Raw genomic sequence first — 14,894 nt, 5'->3', positions numbered from 1 at the left:
TAATGTCGCCCCTAGGAGTCAGATCCAACCGAACGAGCCCAACTCACAACATAATGCTTTCACCGCACAGCCACAGCTTATTGTGATGTGCACGTAGGACACGATTCATTTTGATGTCAGGATACAATTTTGGAGGGCTCCAGAAGATCGTTAACTGCATAATAACTTCAGACACTTCCAACTAATCAAATTACATTGTACTACGGGTATGTTCGATGTTCACCAGATCCACATCTTGAAAAGCCACAAATGCGTATTTTGGTGCTCTGCAACTCACTTGGTAGTTGCTTGCCATGAAATCTGCTGAACGCTGCATTATATAGCTTATATGGTGAGTTCGCGAAATGACAGCGCTGAACTACCTCTGGAGCCCTTAAACAGAAACAAACACATTTCTCTATCCATCGACACGGTTTTCACAGGCATATACAATTTCAATTTTAACAACTCAAAATTGCCATCCACTCCTTGATCAACCCAAATTGCGTCATAGGTGTTGGCGATACGGTATAAAATTAGGACACTATAGGTTTGCCGACATCGCTGCCAAACCATAACATATATTTTAAAGGACATGCAGACGAAAACCACACTAAATCTCAATGAAGTTCTTTGACGCTGCATACATCCCATGGATGGAAGTTTAAGGACAATTATTTAATTTAATATTTTCACTTGTACTCATTAGGTTTTGAAAAGGTCATTCGTTACAACTGTTTTTAGCTTCTGCCCTCCTCGGAAGAGTAAGACACGCTCTCGAGAACAAGATGCGTGCTATTGCTTGGGAGTAGGTCAGACGTTGTGCAGCAAATGCAAAACAAGTAATGTTTTGTCAGACTTCAGCTAGCTTAAGTTATTTCAGGTACAATTGCAGGTAGACTGCTCCTACTGTTACGTCTATTGTCACAAACCAATCAAAATATGGAAGCGAAACCAAACTATATGGATAACCATAAGAATTGTTTAAAATTATTAACGTTATAAAATGAAAATTTAAGAGGAAGATGCAGCATTATAAATTTAGAAAAGTCCTGAACAGGTTGTATTAACGTCCAATAGAAAGAAACGTTCCGTATAAATGTTCAGATCCACTGGCCAGCAGTCCAGACGTGTCAAAATGTCGTTGCCCAGAAAACCTTTGAATAATTAACAATAGTTCTAAAATAATAGTATAGTGTAACGAACAATTTATATTTCCAAATATTCATCCAATAGGATGTATATCCTCTTAAATAATATCAAAATATACCGTTGAATACTCCCGTTGATTTTACAGGTACAACATGAACACGATAAAGAATATTAATAAAACTGCCCAGTCGCAGCTACTTAAGTGCAGGCAAAAAGACTAAAACACGTACATAATCATTACTCCAACGTGACAAATCACAACTTTACAAAATCGTTAAAGACCTCGCATGATTGATCTCATCAAATTGGAATTCACTTAATTAGATTAAGATAGCACCTGACCGACCAGTCGAATGGGAAAATTCCGAAAATTGTAATCATATTTACCAATAATTGTATTATTAGCAACAGTAAACAGATGTGTAAGAATATATGTATAGATACTACGTAATCTTACGTCCTTATCTTGTCAAAATAATAGATCTTCTGCCCGTAAACCAGATCCAACTATAGATAATGACTACAATTTATACTCAAGGTTATATAATGCAGGGGAATTTCATTACCATAACAACCAAAAGTTGCTACTCCAAATATCAAGTGCACAAGCAGAGATGAACAAGAATCTGTTTTGCAGTTCTTTAGGTATATGATTATGACCTGCAAGATGTAGATCATCAAACGTCAACACAAAAACTAATCTAACTAATCTAATATATTTGTGCAACTAATTCTTCATTTCATTCATCGCGTGTCATATTATAGAAGTAAAAAGTAAACAACAAGAATTTCAAAGGTGATTATTAAAGGTAAATCATCTTTCAAGTTTCTCAATTAAGTTATAGTGGCGTTCCTATTTTAAGGGAAAACACGCGTTCCTGCAAGATATCTGTACTTCATGGAAAACAATGTCATACATACATTGATGAGTTTTGATAATATAAAACACGAAAGAGATTAAATAGTGTGAGTGCACATCTACATAGGGCTCCAGCGAGCGCACTGGCCGGTAGAGGGAAAGCTCGACAGTATACGATATTACTGGTATACCGTTTGGCCGCTGTATTTTTTTTAATTTTTCCGGTTCTAACCGCATTACATAATGCCTGTATCTGATCTCCGGTAGTTTGTAGCAAATGATGTGGGCAAATTACCTGTGATAATATTTGTACGAATTAATGTTATTAAGAGCAAGTTTTTCTTTTTTCGCTACAACAAGAGAATGGAAAGAAATATTTTCCTCATTTTCCCAAAACAATTGTATTTGTTAGATGTTAATTTCCAGTGTTAAACATAATTATATTTGTCACGCGTTAAACGTATATACAAACATTATATATATATATATATATATATATATATATATATATATATATATATATATAATTTTATATTTCTCAACCTTTAATCAGATGTTTAACAGGAGTCACGTTGCCGAATATGGAGATCAAATGGAATGCTGTCAAAGATATGCTATCCAAATCCAACGTTTGGTTTAATTTCGAGATCGAGTGGGAGATATACGTCATTATTTTCAGTTATTTCCTCGATTATGTTAATGTGGTCGGTACAGGTATTCCTTTGTATTACCGAGAATCATCCTTAGATTTTCAGAAATAACTACTGTGTCTTTGTTACAATTTGACGTAATTTCGATAGTCCACAAAATACTTTCTCGTATATTAAATCAGATTGTTTTGTCTAGCTACCCTCATTGATAACTATCTTGCAAGGATTTTAACATCATACCCAATGTTTCCCGGCAAAATGTATAAATCGTGTAGTTGGTAAATCGTAGGCTTCTTTGTCAAGACGTTATTGTATTCGGTGGTTGCTGTAGCGTAATCTTAATCATCCCACTTTAGTTACAGTTTTGACACGATAATTTAAACATTTAACACGCATATAAAAAATTCGAGTAATACAAGATCCTGACATTTATTTTCTGGGGTGAGCTATGCGTTTTATATCCAGCCGAAATTTGCTTCAAATAAGGTAATGCATATGCTGTGATGTTAATTATCTAGAATAAAAGCAATACTTGTTTCTGCTGTTTGAGAGCCGGAAATATTTTATAACAAATCCAAGACACCTATCCAAGAGACGGAAATCCTCGGACCCTAATATTATTATGGCATACTGTGGTACTTATCTTGGATAGTTCTGGAATATAGCGGCATACCGCGGCACAAAGTTTTCGTGGTACCCAGATCTTTGTCTCTCTGTTCCTTATGCTTCAGCATTGTTCACATCCAATGAGAACGCTACCACATCCACATATCTAAGCTTGAAGGTCAGCATGTTCTACTTAGGAAATATATTAACTTTCAAAAAGAATGTGCTCTTTTGATTGTTGGTCACTATTTCAATTTATGTACACTAGTTCGAAAGGGATTATAATTTACAAAGGATAAATATAGTTTCATCCATGCGATCTTATTTGCAAAGACATGCTTACATTAATTTAAAAGTTTCAGTGACATACAGACGGGAAAGTTACAAGTATGCATGTATGTATGTATGTATGTATGTATGCATGCATGCATGCAAGCATGCATGTATGTATGTATGTATGTATGTATGTATGCATGCATGCATGAATGCATGTATGTATGTATGTATGTATGTATGTATGTATGTCTGTATGTATGCATGTATGTATGTATGTTTGTATATATGTATGTATGTATGTGTTTGTGTGTGTCTGTGTGCGTACGTATGTCTGTCTGTCTGTATGTATGTATATATGCATGTATGTATGTATGTACGTACGTACGTAAGTAGGTAGGTAGGCAGGCAGGGAGGCAGGCATGCAGGCACGCATGCGTGACTGTGTGATTTGGATTTTTAATGTAGCTTTAACATTTTTTCATATCGCTACGATGTCTGCAGTGTGACATGTATGTATGTATGTATGTATGTATGTATGTATGTATGCATGCATGCGTGTATGTATGTATGTATGTATGCATGCATGCATGCATGCATGCATGTATGTATGTATGTATGTATGTATGTATGTATGTACGCATGTATGTATGTATGTACGTACGTACGTAAGTAGGTAGGTAGGCAGGCAGGGAGGCAGGCATGCAGGCACGCATGCGTGACTGTGTGATTTGGATTTTTAATGTAGCGTTAACATTTTTTCATATCGCTACGATGTCTGCAGTGTGACAGTTTATAGTGACGTTTAGCACTGGGGCATCATGCCGCAGACATGTAGCATGATGTCCCACCCAGTCACATTATCCTGACACCAGTCCGACCAGTCCTAATACTAACCTCTTAATGCTGAGCGCCAAGCGAGGCAGCTGTTAGTACCATTTTTGTAAGGCTTTGGTATGATTCTGATGGGGGATCGAACCCACAACTTCCCACATCGGAGGCGGACGTATTATAGGTTTTCAGCCAAGCGCGTGCTCGATCTCACTTAAGTTTTTATATTAGCCTATTATTCCAATATAATTTAATACAATGCAAACATAAACCTAAGAAACGAATTTAGATAGGTCTGCCTCTTCGTGTTTTCAGTATAATTACCGTCTTAAGAGTTTACAAGCAATATAGTACACGTATGACAGGTAAACTGCAAGCAACGATACGAATACGAACTCCTATGGAATTTTTCAGCTCAACACTCTGTCCTATATTGTATCCAAGTCGGTCACATAGTGTGCAATCAAAATAGTTTTGCAAGGGACATTACCTTTCTAGGTTGGTTACTGGTTGAATAATAAGATGTGTGTGTGTTTGTGTCTGTGTCTATATGTTTGTGACTTAAATTTGTAACGTACATTTAACAATTTTTCACTCATAACGCTACGATGACTGCAATGTGGCAGTTCATACTAATGTTCAGCACTGGGACATTATGCCGCAGACATATATCATCATGCACCACCTGAAACCAGGCCGACCTAACCGTAACCACTTAATGCTCAACGCACAGTCATGCAGCTGCTAGTAACATCTGTATTAGTCTTTGGTATGACTCGGACGGGGTTCGAACCCGAAATCTTCCGAGCGGACGCTCTAACCACTTATGCCACCGGAAAGGTCGACAAATACATACATACAACAAACATACATACATACTTACATACACACATACATACAACCATACATGTGTGTGTTGTGTGTGATTTGGACTTTTAACGTAGCTTTAACAATATTTCAGTCATATCACTACGATGTCTGTATCAGACTTGTAGCATGATGTCCCACCCAGTCACACTATCCTGACACCAGGCCGACCAGTCCTAACACTAACCTCTTAATGCTGAGCGCCAAGCGCGATGCAACTTTTAGTACCATATTTCTAAGTCTTTGGTATGACTCGGCCGGGGATCGAACACAGGACCTCCCGCATTGTGTCAGGATAATGTGACTGGATGGGACATCATGATACATGTCTGCAGCATGATGCCCAAGTGCTAGACATAACTATAAACTGCCACATTGCAGACATCGTAGCGATATGACTGAATTTTTTTTAAAGCTAAGTTAAAAATCCAAATCACATCACATCGCATCACGTCATACATTATTTAGGGTATATTTTATTTTATATCTGTTCAGCACGAATTATAATTTATGTTAAAGTATGCGAACAGGAATGATGGCATATGGATCATTATAAAAAGTTTAGATTTGACGCACCTTTACATATTTAGAAAGAAAACGTGTGTTATGTGTGTGCGCAATGAAGGATGTAAATGTACACGTTTCGTTGCTTGCGATTTATTTACAGTTCATTCATCTAACATATAATCCAACACGGAGAGACACTTCTCTCTATTCGTGCGCTACCTGTGTAACAACGAAAGCTGATGTTTGAAGATACAACTTTCGAAGCCTCCTACGACCTGTCGTAAATGGCCGAGTGCAGTTCCGATCGAGACATGGTTATTCATAAATGTACTAGGCTGGTACCCTGACTGTCCACTAATGTTATTACAATGGTCAGGTGGCTTCTATAAAAACATTATTGTCATGTGACATAACAAAATGGCGGATCATGGAGACCAGGTAGCGTGATTTTCTACTGGATATGACAAATGAGGATCATTTGTCCTGTATTTGGCACAGGTTGGCAGTTTTGACATATAATAGTTTATATGACCTGCATATAACTTTGCAGTTATAGAGAAAGAATGCACCTAGCCACAGGGTGAAAAGCTTGACGTGTATAGTTTTATATTGCTTGCATATAACTTTGCAGTTATGATGAAGGGATGCACCTTGGCACAGGTTGAAAATCTTGACGTGTATAAATGGTACCACTTGCATGTAACTTTGCTGTTATAATGAAGGAGAAAATGAAGCATTTTCATTTCACGATAGTTCTTACTTTGGACCTGTACTTTTGGGTCTTGTCCTATTAAGGAATTGGGAGAGGAACTAATGACCATGAAGTAAAAAACACATGTATGTTATACCTCATGCCATAAAAGTTACCCATGAATAATGTATTAATGCATATTTGCAGGGAAGGGATCTTTGAGCAAGTTTTCTTACACAAACCATATAAAAAATGTTAGTTATCATCTACTGGAAATAGCCCAGAACAAGAATCCAAATACAGTGTTATGGAAATGGGTATTTTTTTACATACATTAAGATAAATATTTGAAGTAATGTGTAGAATCTCTCAAACTGACAGAAAAAGGCCAAGAACAGGATTAATTAAGTGTCTCTTTCGTTGCCATAATTTATAATTTTTGTCAGGAATAAAACTAGAGTCAGTAACAATATGGAGTCTGGAGATCAGTGGGATAATCAGATTGATACATGAAAATATTTGAGTTCTATAGTTACAATTAAATTTAAAAGTATTATGTTCTTAGGGTCTAGTTGTGATAATTCACTATATAATGTTCTTAGTTACACAGATTGCATAAAATGGAATACAGGTTGATGTCACATATCAGTGTCATGTTGCTAAGTATATTTCAACCAAATATGATTTGTATATGTACTTATCTATGAACAATTCCAGGAGATTCTGCTTTATTTTCTTTTAAAAAAAGAAAACAATGAGTAAGATACAGAGCCTATTTCACTTGAAAATATGTACAATCTTCCTCCACCAAACTATCATTATCTGCTTGAAAAAATCTGGGCAGAAATAACATAATTCTCACTTGCAGATCATGATAGGAAATGTGACCCTTTCCCCCAATATGTATGTATGTATGTATGTATGTATGCATGTATGTGTGTGTATCTATTATTTTTTCTAAATCTTGTTTGTTCTAGTGAGACCTGCCATAATAGAAGAAATTAGGGGTTGGAGGGGTTGTTCAAAAGTTTAAAATATTTTGTAAACTGTTGCATATTCAAGTCTGAAATTTGGTTTATGCCTTCACCAAAGCTGGCTATTTAATATAACTTATGGGATTTCACATTGGTCACTTGGTCATATTTCAGGGTATTGAAGGTGCGAAGGGCTACCCCTCTGTAACAGCAGTTCGGGACATGATGGGACATTTATAGGAATACATTGTGTACCTCAGATCATGCTGCCAGGGATGTCAGTTGGGTTGATGATTAAAAATTCCCACAATATAAATATATATATATATATATATATATATATATATATATATATATATATATATATATATATATATGTATAAGGCAAAATATTTAAATGACATAATTTAAAATCACCCTCTTGGTGTAACCCCAGGGTACCAATTTTGAGACTTATCACATTTCCAGCTATTAACTATGTTTTTAAAAATAGCAACAGCACAGGGGGAATTGTTTTGTTTGTTGTTGTTTGTTTATGGCAACATATTATTGTTATTATTATTATTATTGTTATTATTTACACAACATAATAATAATGATAATAATAATTAGTATTTTTATTATTATTTTTTCATTTACACCAAGTTATTATTATATTATTAGGATTGTTTTTTACACCAACATATTATTATTATTGTTGTTATTATTATTATAATTATTATTATTATTATTATTAGTAGTAGTAGTAGTAGTAGTATTAGTAGTAGTAGTTTTTCAGTTTCCAGATCAATGTAGGATTTATATATTTATTTTTTATACCAACATATAATAATAATAATAATAATTGTATTATTATTATTATTATTGTTTTATTTACATCAAAATATTATTATTATATTATTATTATTATTGTTGTTTTTATTCTTTTTATTATTATTATTATTATTATTATTATAATTTCAGTTTCCAGACCAAAGAAGGATTTTTATATGTTTGACATATTTTGAAAAATTGGCAATGAATGACTGTGTACAAATGAAGCATGGAGTACCTATGATTGCAGTTAAAAAGAGGAAAAATTCAGGTGACTCGACATTTTTGTTGTCATTCACATTCCCACAGCAACTATTTTCTCCATTCTCCCAATGGTGACTCTGGCATCATATTCTGACTTTTGTATTTTGTAAGTTTCCCCAGCACCATGGCTTAATACAGTGTATAATTAGTATATATATATATGCTAAATATGATAGCTCTTTTAAACTTGGTTTAAAAATCTGACCCAGTTTGTATGGTTAGGTGGATATGCAGACAAATAGACAATAGACATATTGATTGGCAGGGGTGGATGGTGGGGTTATTCTTGACATGTATTTATGGTTGTTAGTACCTTGATTGTAGTAGCATCATGGTCACTAGACAGGGTAAAGATTTGTTTTCCTCCTTAGCTACCCAACCCCATTAGATTTTTAAATGAATCGTTATTTTTATATTGGTAGTAGATGTATGATCAAGGTCAGGTTCACTAGACAAGGGGTCATGCACTTTCAGCTGCTAAATATTTGAAACATGCCGAGTTAAATAAAAGCAAAACTTGATGCATTCATGTCATTGGAATATATCTCTAGTTTAATGTACTGTTTTGGAGATTCATGGGTTTCGAGTACATGTATTTTTTCCAGATACCATAAATTGATACAATAATACTTAATAATAATGATAGTTGTTTGCTGTCTGTGGAGCCTTAAATAGAATTCAACCATCACTGACTATAGACCATTCATGCCAGTGGTATTACAGATACTTAATCTCATAAAATCCCATATTGGGGACTTTTTCTAACAATATAGAGTATAGTATTGGCTTAAATATGTGCATATTTATGTTTTAATAGTGTCCGTTGACTTTATAATTAGTAAAAGCATTTACATGTTTTCACATTAATGACTCATTTTGTTCAATACTGTATTACTATTAGGACACAAACAAACATTACTGCAACAGTTATCAACACCATATAGTGAGTACAGCACCATATTGTGAGTACAACACCATATTGTGAATACAACACTGTATAGTAAGTACAACACCATATAGTGAGTACAACACCATATAGTGAGTACAACACCATATAGTGAGTACAAAACTGTATAGTAAGTACAACACCATATAGTGAGTGCAATACCATATTGTGAGTACAACACTGTATAGTGAGTACAACACCATATACGAAGTACGTAAGTTAGGTTGTATTCTACAGTAGTCATTTATTGAATATACCAGTACATATTTTTCAGGTGCAACATACAAACTCCGGTATGCAAGAGTAAAAGAGCTGTTTGGATTTATAACAAGCAAGGACAATGTCGCAACTAGTGACAAGGAGACTGTGATGGCATTATATGTGGAATATCCACACAGACAGATCCAATATTGCCTATTCTACTAACAAGGAGACCATGAAGGCATTATCTGTGGAATATCCACACAGAAAAATCCAATATTGTTTATTCTGGTGACAAGGAGACCATGAAGGCATTATCTGTGGAATATCCACACAGACATATCCAGTACTGCCTATTCTAGTGACAATAAAAAATTGAAGGCATTATGTGTGGAATATCCACACAGACATATCCATTATTGCCTATTCTAGTGACAACGAGACTGAAGGATTATCTGTGGAATATCCACACAGAACCACTATTGCCTATTCTAGTGACACAGTGACTGTGAAGGCATTATCTGTTATATATCCACACAGACAGATCCATTATTATGAATTCTAGTGATAAGGAGACTGTGAAGGCATTATCTGTGTAACATCCACCCATACAGATCCGGTATTGCATATTCTAATGACAAGGAGATGTGAAGGCATTATCAGTGTAATATCCACCCATACAGATACAGTACTGCATATTCTAATGACAAGGAGATGTGAAGGCATTATCAATGTAATATCCACCCATACAGATACAGTACTGCATATTCTAATGACAAGGAGATGTGAAGGCATTATCAGACAGCTTTTTCCACTGAGGTTAGTGGGGCTAGGATATTTAGAGGGGGAAAATGGCAACCATTGTTTACAGACTGCCAACACTCCCCCCCCCCCGAGTGTAACACATTCGTATTTCATAGTCTATAAGTATTATGCATAAAGGACATGTGGTACTTTTTATAAGGAAGAACTGTGAACCAGTCTTAAAATGGGTGAATTAACATAAAGTAGAGCATATACGAGTTTGGTGGTCCATAATTGGTTAATAATGAAAAGTAAAATTTAGTAAAAATATTTTTGAGAGCTTATCCTATCTGTAATTTTAAAAAGATATAGACACAGTTATATTGATGAAAGTTTAGTATTTTTACAGATCTGACTTAGGAGCACTCAGTAATGAAAGTAACAACTGAATCATTTGGTGCAGAATGGATAACGTGTTTTATGCACATGTAGACAAAAAGATGCAGTGGCTTATATGATCTCCACATAGAAGCTTGCACCAAGGATAGTTGTACGTGGATAAATATCAGCTGATCAGCAGCACCCAGAAATGTTAAGTTATTAAATTTTGAATATCATGGTGTTTCCATATGAGCGCTGAATTAGTACAGTGAATCCGAAAGGAAACTCACTTGTTATTGAGTACAATTTCATGGCTTCCATGACTAGTGTTATAGTATGTTTAGGTGGGGGTGTTTGTGTGTTTATTTAACTTTTTCCCTTTTATTTATCATGCAGCAGAAATCTAAAAGAAGACTCTGCTTTGGAAAAGAAAGAATCATGGAGTTCTGGAAAAATGGCAACAGTAAGGAAGGTGCTTGAGATCAGCTGCATGAGTTCAGACGAGGAAGGGGCAGATGGTGGGCTTTATTCATGGGAATCCTAAGTGAAGAAGATATTGGACCAAACATATTCTGATATGTTCAACAAGATGCAAGAGGCTTCTGTTAAAAAGAACCAGGAGCATCAAACAGGCCAAATAAGCTCCTGAAGTCCCAAAAGAATGAAGTAGATAATAGCCAAAAGCATTCAGGGGGATGATGAAGACAGTGTCAAACAGAGGCCTCCTGAACATTGGGGGGGGGGATTTTCCCTCACAGAATCATGCTGTATATTAAACAGTGCATGAAGAAAATGAAATGAGCTTGAACTTGATGCATCCATGATAACTCCTTGTGTATTTTCATCTATGTGACTAATGTTTAGCTCACACATGTTTTGCTTGCTTGCTTTTGGATTTGCTTACAATAATTATTTTTATGATTGTTGCACCTTGTTTAAGCATTATATATATCTCTGACCCAATTTAACAATCATGACGTGGGTATTTTTTTCACTTCAGGGTGCATGGATTTTGTTTTCACTTTAGGGTTTATGGGTATTTTTTCACTTTAGGGTTTATGGGTAATTTTTTCACTTTAGGGTGCACTGACAGTTTGTGATATGAAACTGACCCCTGGACTTGTTGCTCACAGTAGGTGATGCATCATAATTTGTTTCTCTCTCTCTCTTTCTCTTGATCCTCTGAAGCCTGTTAGCATGAGTAATGAATGACAAAGTGGTAACGTTTTTTGTTCATATATTTTAACAATTTTTACTTTTTTAAAACTTAATTTCATTAATGAAACCCTTGTTAAAATGATCTTACATAAAAACACTAAATGCTGAATAAAAATTAAACATCTTAGACATTAATGTACATAAGATGATCATCTATTCATGCCATTATGTTGAACTGTTTAGTTTTTGGGAAGTCATTTAGCTAAAGTTGTGGGATGGGTGCATTCCTGTTGTATATAACACAGATAGTTTGATTTCTGTGAATAAAGGGTGTTCTATATTAATTGTGTTATCTTTCTCTATATATTAATACTCATTTCCATCCATCCAACACATTGTCATTAATGCAACTATTCCCAGAGTTTTTCATAGATTGCCCTGAAAATTGGTAACTATTATGATCATGATTGGAAGACAACCATGTCAACAAATCACTCTACTCCTCATTGTTTTTGGAGGTCCTGTTCCTTTTGTGCTACTGCTGAAAATAGTGCCAGACAACATTTCATTGTGAATGCAAGTTATCTTGCTATTTTATTGACTGCAGTTAAACATAGTCTATATTATATAGTCATCATTCATAAATGCACATATTGACAAATCTCTGTGCTTCCTTAATGTATGGAAGAGTTATTGCCCTTGTTTACTTATGGCTTGATGCAGTGTATGTCACAATTTTTAATGCAGCTATTATTGCACTTTTTATTGGACTGTTGCAAAACTATGTATGTACAGTGCTGATCATCAGATGATATGACTCATTATTGTGTTAACATAATTTTCACAAGAGTTGTCCTCAGTTTTGGCAATAGACATTCAAATCATGAGGTAGGGATGCAGGAGAGATAAGAGTATGTTTATATGAACAAAGTAGTCAACATTTGTATGGTTTAAATCAGAAATAGAGTTGGTGTTGAATAACTGTTTGGTTAAAAATTAGCTCATTATAGATGAAATGTAAATTAAATAAACCTTAAGAAAAAAATAGTGTCAGTTTGTACTTGGGTCGGATAATTAATAATGGATGTACCTGATCAAGTGACCAATTCATATTATTGTTTGATTCTTTTACCGTATAGTTTTGCACTTATTTTATTTTAGACAACTATTGATTTCAAAGGTATTTATATTTTGATAAAGGTTTTAACCAAAAAATGCTAGAGACATCACAACAAAGTTTTTACTGTGATATGAAACATTGAGTGTTCTGTCAGCGGGAAAGAACTAGATTTCCATTCATATTTTCTACAATTTTTTTTTGGGACCATTGAAAAAGATCATTTATTGCATCAGTAAAGAAAGTCCTGTTTATTTTTGTCAGATTTTGGTATTAAGATAATCCAGTTTATTTCTGTCAGATTTTGGTTTTAAGAAAATCCAGTTTATTTCTATCATGTTTTAGTATTAAGAAAATCCAGTTTATTGATGTCAGATTTTGGTATTAAGAAAATCCAGTTTATTGCTGTCAGATTTTAGTATTAACAAAATCCAGTTTATTGTTGTCAGATTTTAGTATTAAGAAAATCCAGTTGATTGATGTCAGATTGTATTATTAAGAAAATCCAGTTTATTCCTGTCAGATTGTATTATCTTGGTAACAGACAGCCTACCATTTTTTTACTTTGAAAAGTGCGTATGTCTGCAACATTTTACATCGTAACATAAATATCCATAAATATGACAGTCTCTTTTTGTTTAATTGATACAAGCCATTGAAATTAAATATTTTGTAAAGGCAATTGTGTAAGTGGATAAATGTATGCATTATGTTCAATCATTTACATTCAAAGCACATTATAAAGGCAAATGTCTGATAAATGGATGTAGCATAACCACGATGGGAATGTTTTTTTTACTGTCCATTGTGCATGCCAGTATTTTTTAGTTATTGGAAAAATTAATTTTATAATAAAGGATGATGCTGTTAGTTTATTGTCTTAGTTTGTTCTTTGCATATTTGCTCTATACTTTACACTTATCTGTCCCATACATCCACAATCTTATTCTGTAGTGAACATATGTCTTCAAGGACATGAAGTTGTATGACATAAATTATACATGCATTGAATTACAATAAGTATTGTATTTAGTTAGGTTTGTCTACATGACCTGAATCTGTTAAGAGAATAATGTTGCATAGGATCTATAGGTATATGTTACTTGTGTGTTGCATAGGATCTGTAGGTATATGTTAACTTGTGTGTTGCATAGGATCTATAGGTAAATGTTAACTTGTGCATTGACAATTGATCATCGTAATCTTAATAGTAAGACTTTTGGCTTAATTTCTCAGGACTCAGATGTGGTTTCAACATTTGTAGAATAAGTATGTAACTTCCCATTGGTTAGTCTAGGTCACATGGATAGGTCAAATTGAAACAAAATGAGTAGTGTTTTCTGTTTCATGGGGTCTGTTGTGAAATACAGATGCAATATATGGTGTATATAAGGAGAGAATTAAAAAATCAGTTTCATTTCAACTTTTGAGACATTTACACTTATTTTGTTCATGTAATAAGTCTGCAGTTTGTATGTTGTACTTAGATATTATTTGAGAGGAAAAATATTGGAGGGGTGTGATTTGGACTTTTAATATGGCTTTAAAGATTCATCAGTCATATCGCTAAGTCTGCAGTGTGTCAGTTTATAATGATGTCTAGCTCTGGGGCATCATGCCGCAGACTTGTAGCATCATGTTGCACCCAGTTACATTTTCCTTATACCAGGCCAACCAGTCATAACTCTAGCCTCTTTAATGTTGAGCACCATGCGAGGCAGCTGTTAGTGCCATTTGTTTGAGTCTTTGTTATGACTTTGATGGGTTTAAACCCCCAACTTCCTGCATCTGAGGCAGATGCTCTAACCACTAGGCTACCAGAGTGGTCCCATTTGTTTGGACTGTTCAGTGGAAATGGAAAGTGCTCATTATTTGGACTAT

At 34.5% G+C, this 14,894-nt stretch overlaps 1 long non-coding RNA gene across 3 annotated transcripts; it reads left to right on the top strand.

Moving 5' to 3' along the window:
- Positions 1 to 5,985: 5,985 nt before the first annotated feature.
- On the top strand, positions 5,986 to 13,883 carry LOC149769931 (uncharacterized). Of its 3 annotated transcripts, none has more exons than XR_016419007.1 (4): positions 5,986 to 6,222; positions 8,353 to 8,473; positions 9,687 to 9,705; positions 11,135 to 13,883. It is a non-coding gene; the product is annotated as an uncharacterized LOC149769931 (long non-coding RNA). The 3 variants fall into 3 exon arrangements; XR_016419009.1 differs by having other exon boundaries at positions 9,687 to 10,432; positions 11,138 to 13,883; XR_016419008.1 differs by having other exon boundaries at positions 5,988 to 6,222; positions 9,687 to 10,432.
- Positions 13,884 to 14,894: the final 1,011 nt, after the last annotated feature.

Source organism: Sinohyriopsis cumingii, unplaced genomic scaffold, assembly GCF_028554795.1.
Source record: "Sinohyriopsis cumingii isolate HCF-2022 unplaced genomic scaffold, ASM2855479v2 utg003002l, whole genome shotgun sequence".
Lineage (NCBI taxonomy): Eukaryota > Metazoa > Mollusca > Bivalvia > Unionida > Unionidae > Sinohyriopsis > Sinohyriopsis cumingii.
Note: the sequence above shows the minus strand (reverse complement) of the source record. Positions and strands in the feature narration are given on the sequence as shown.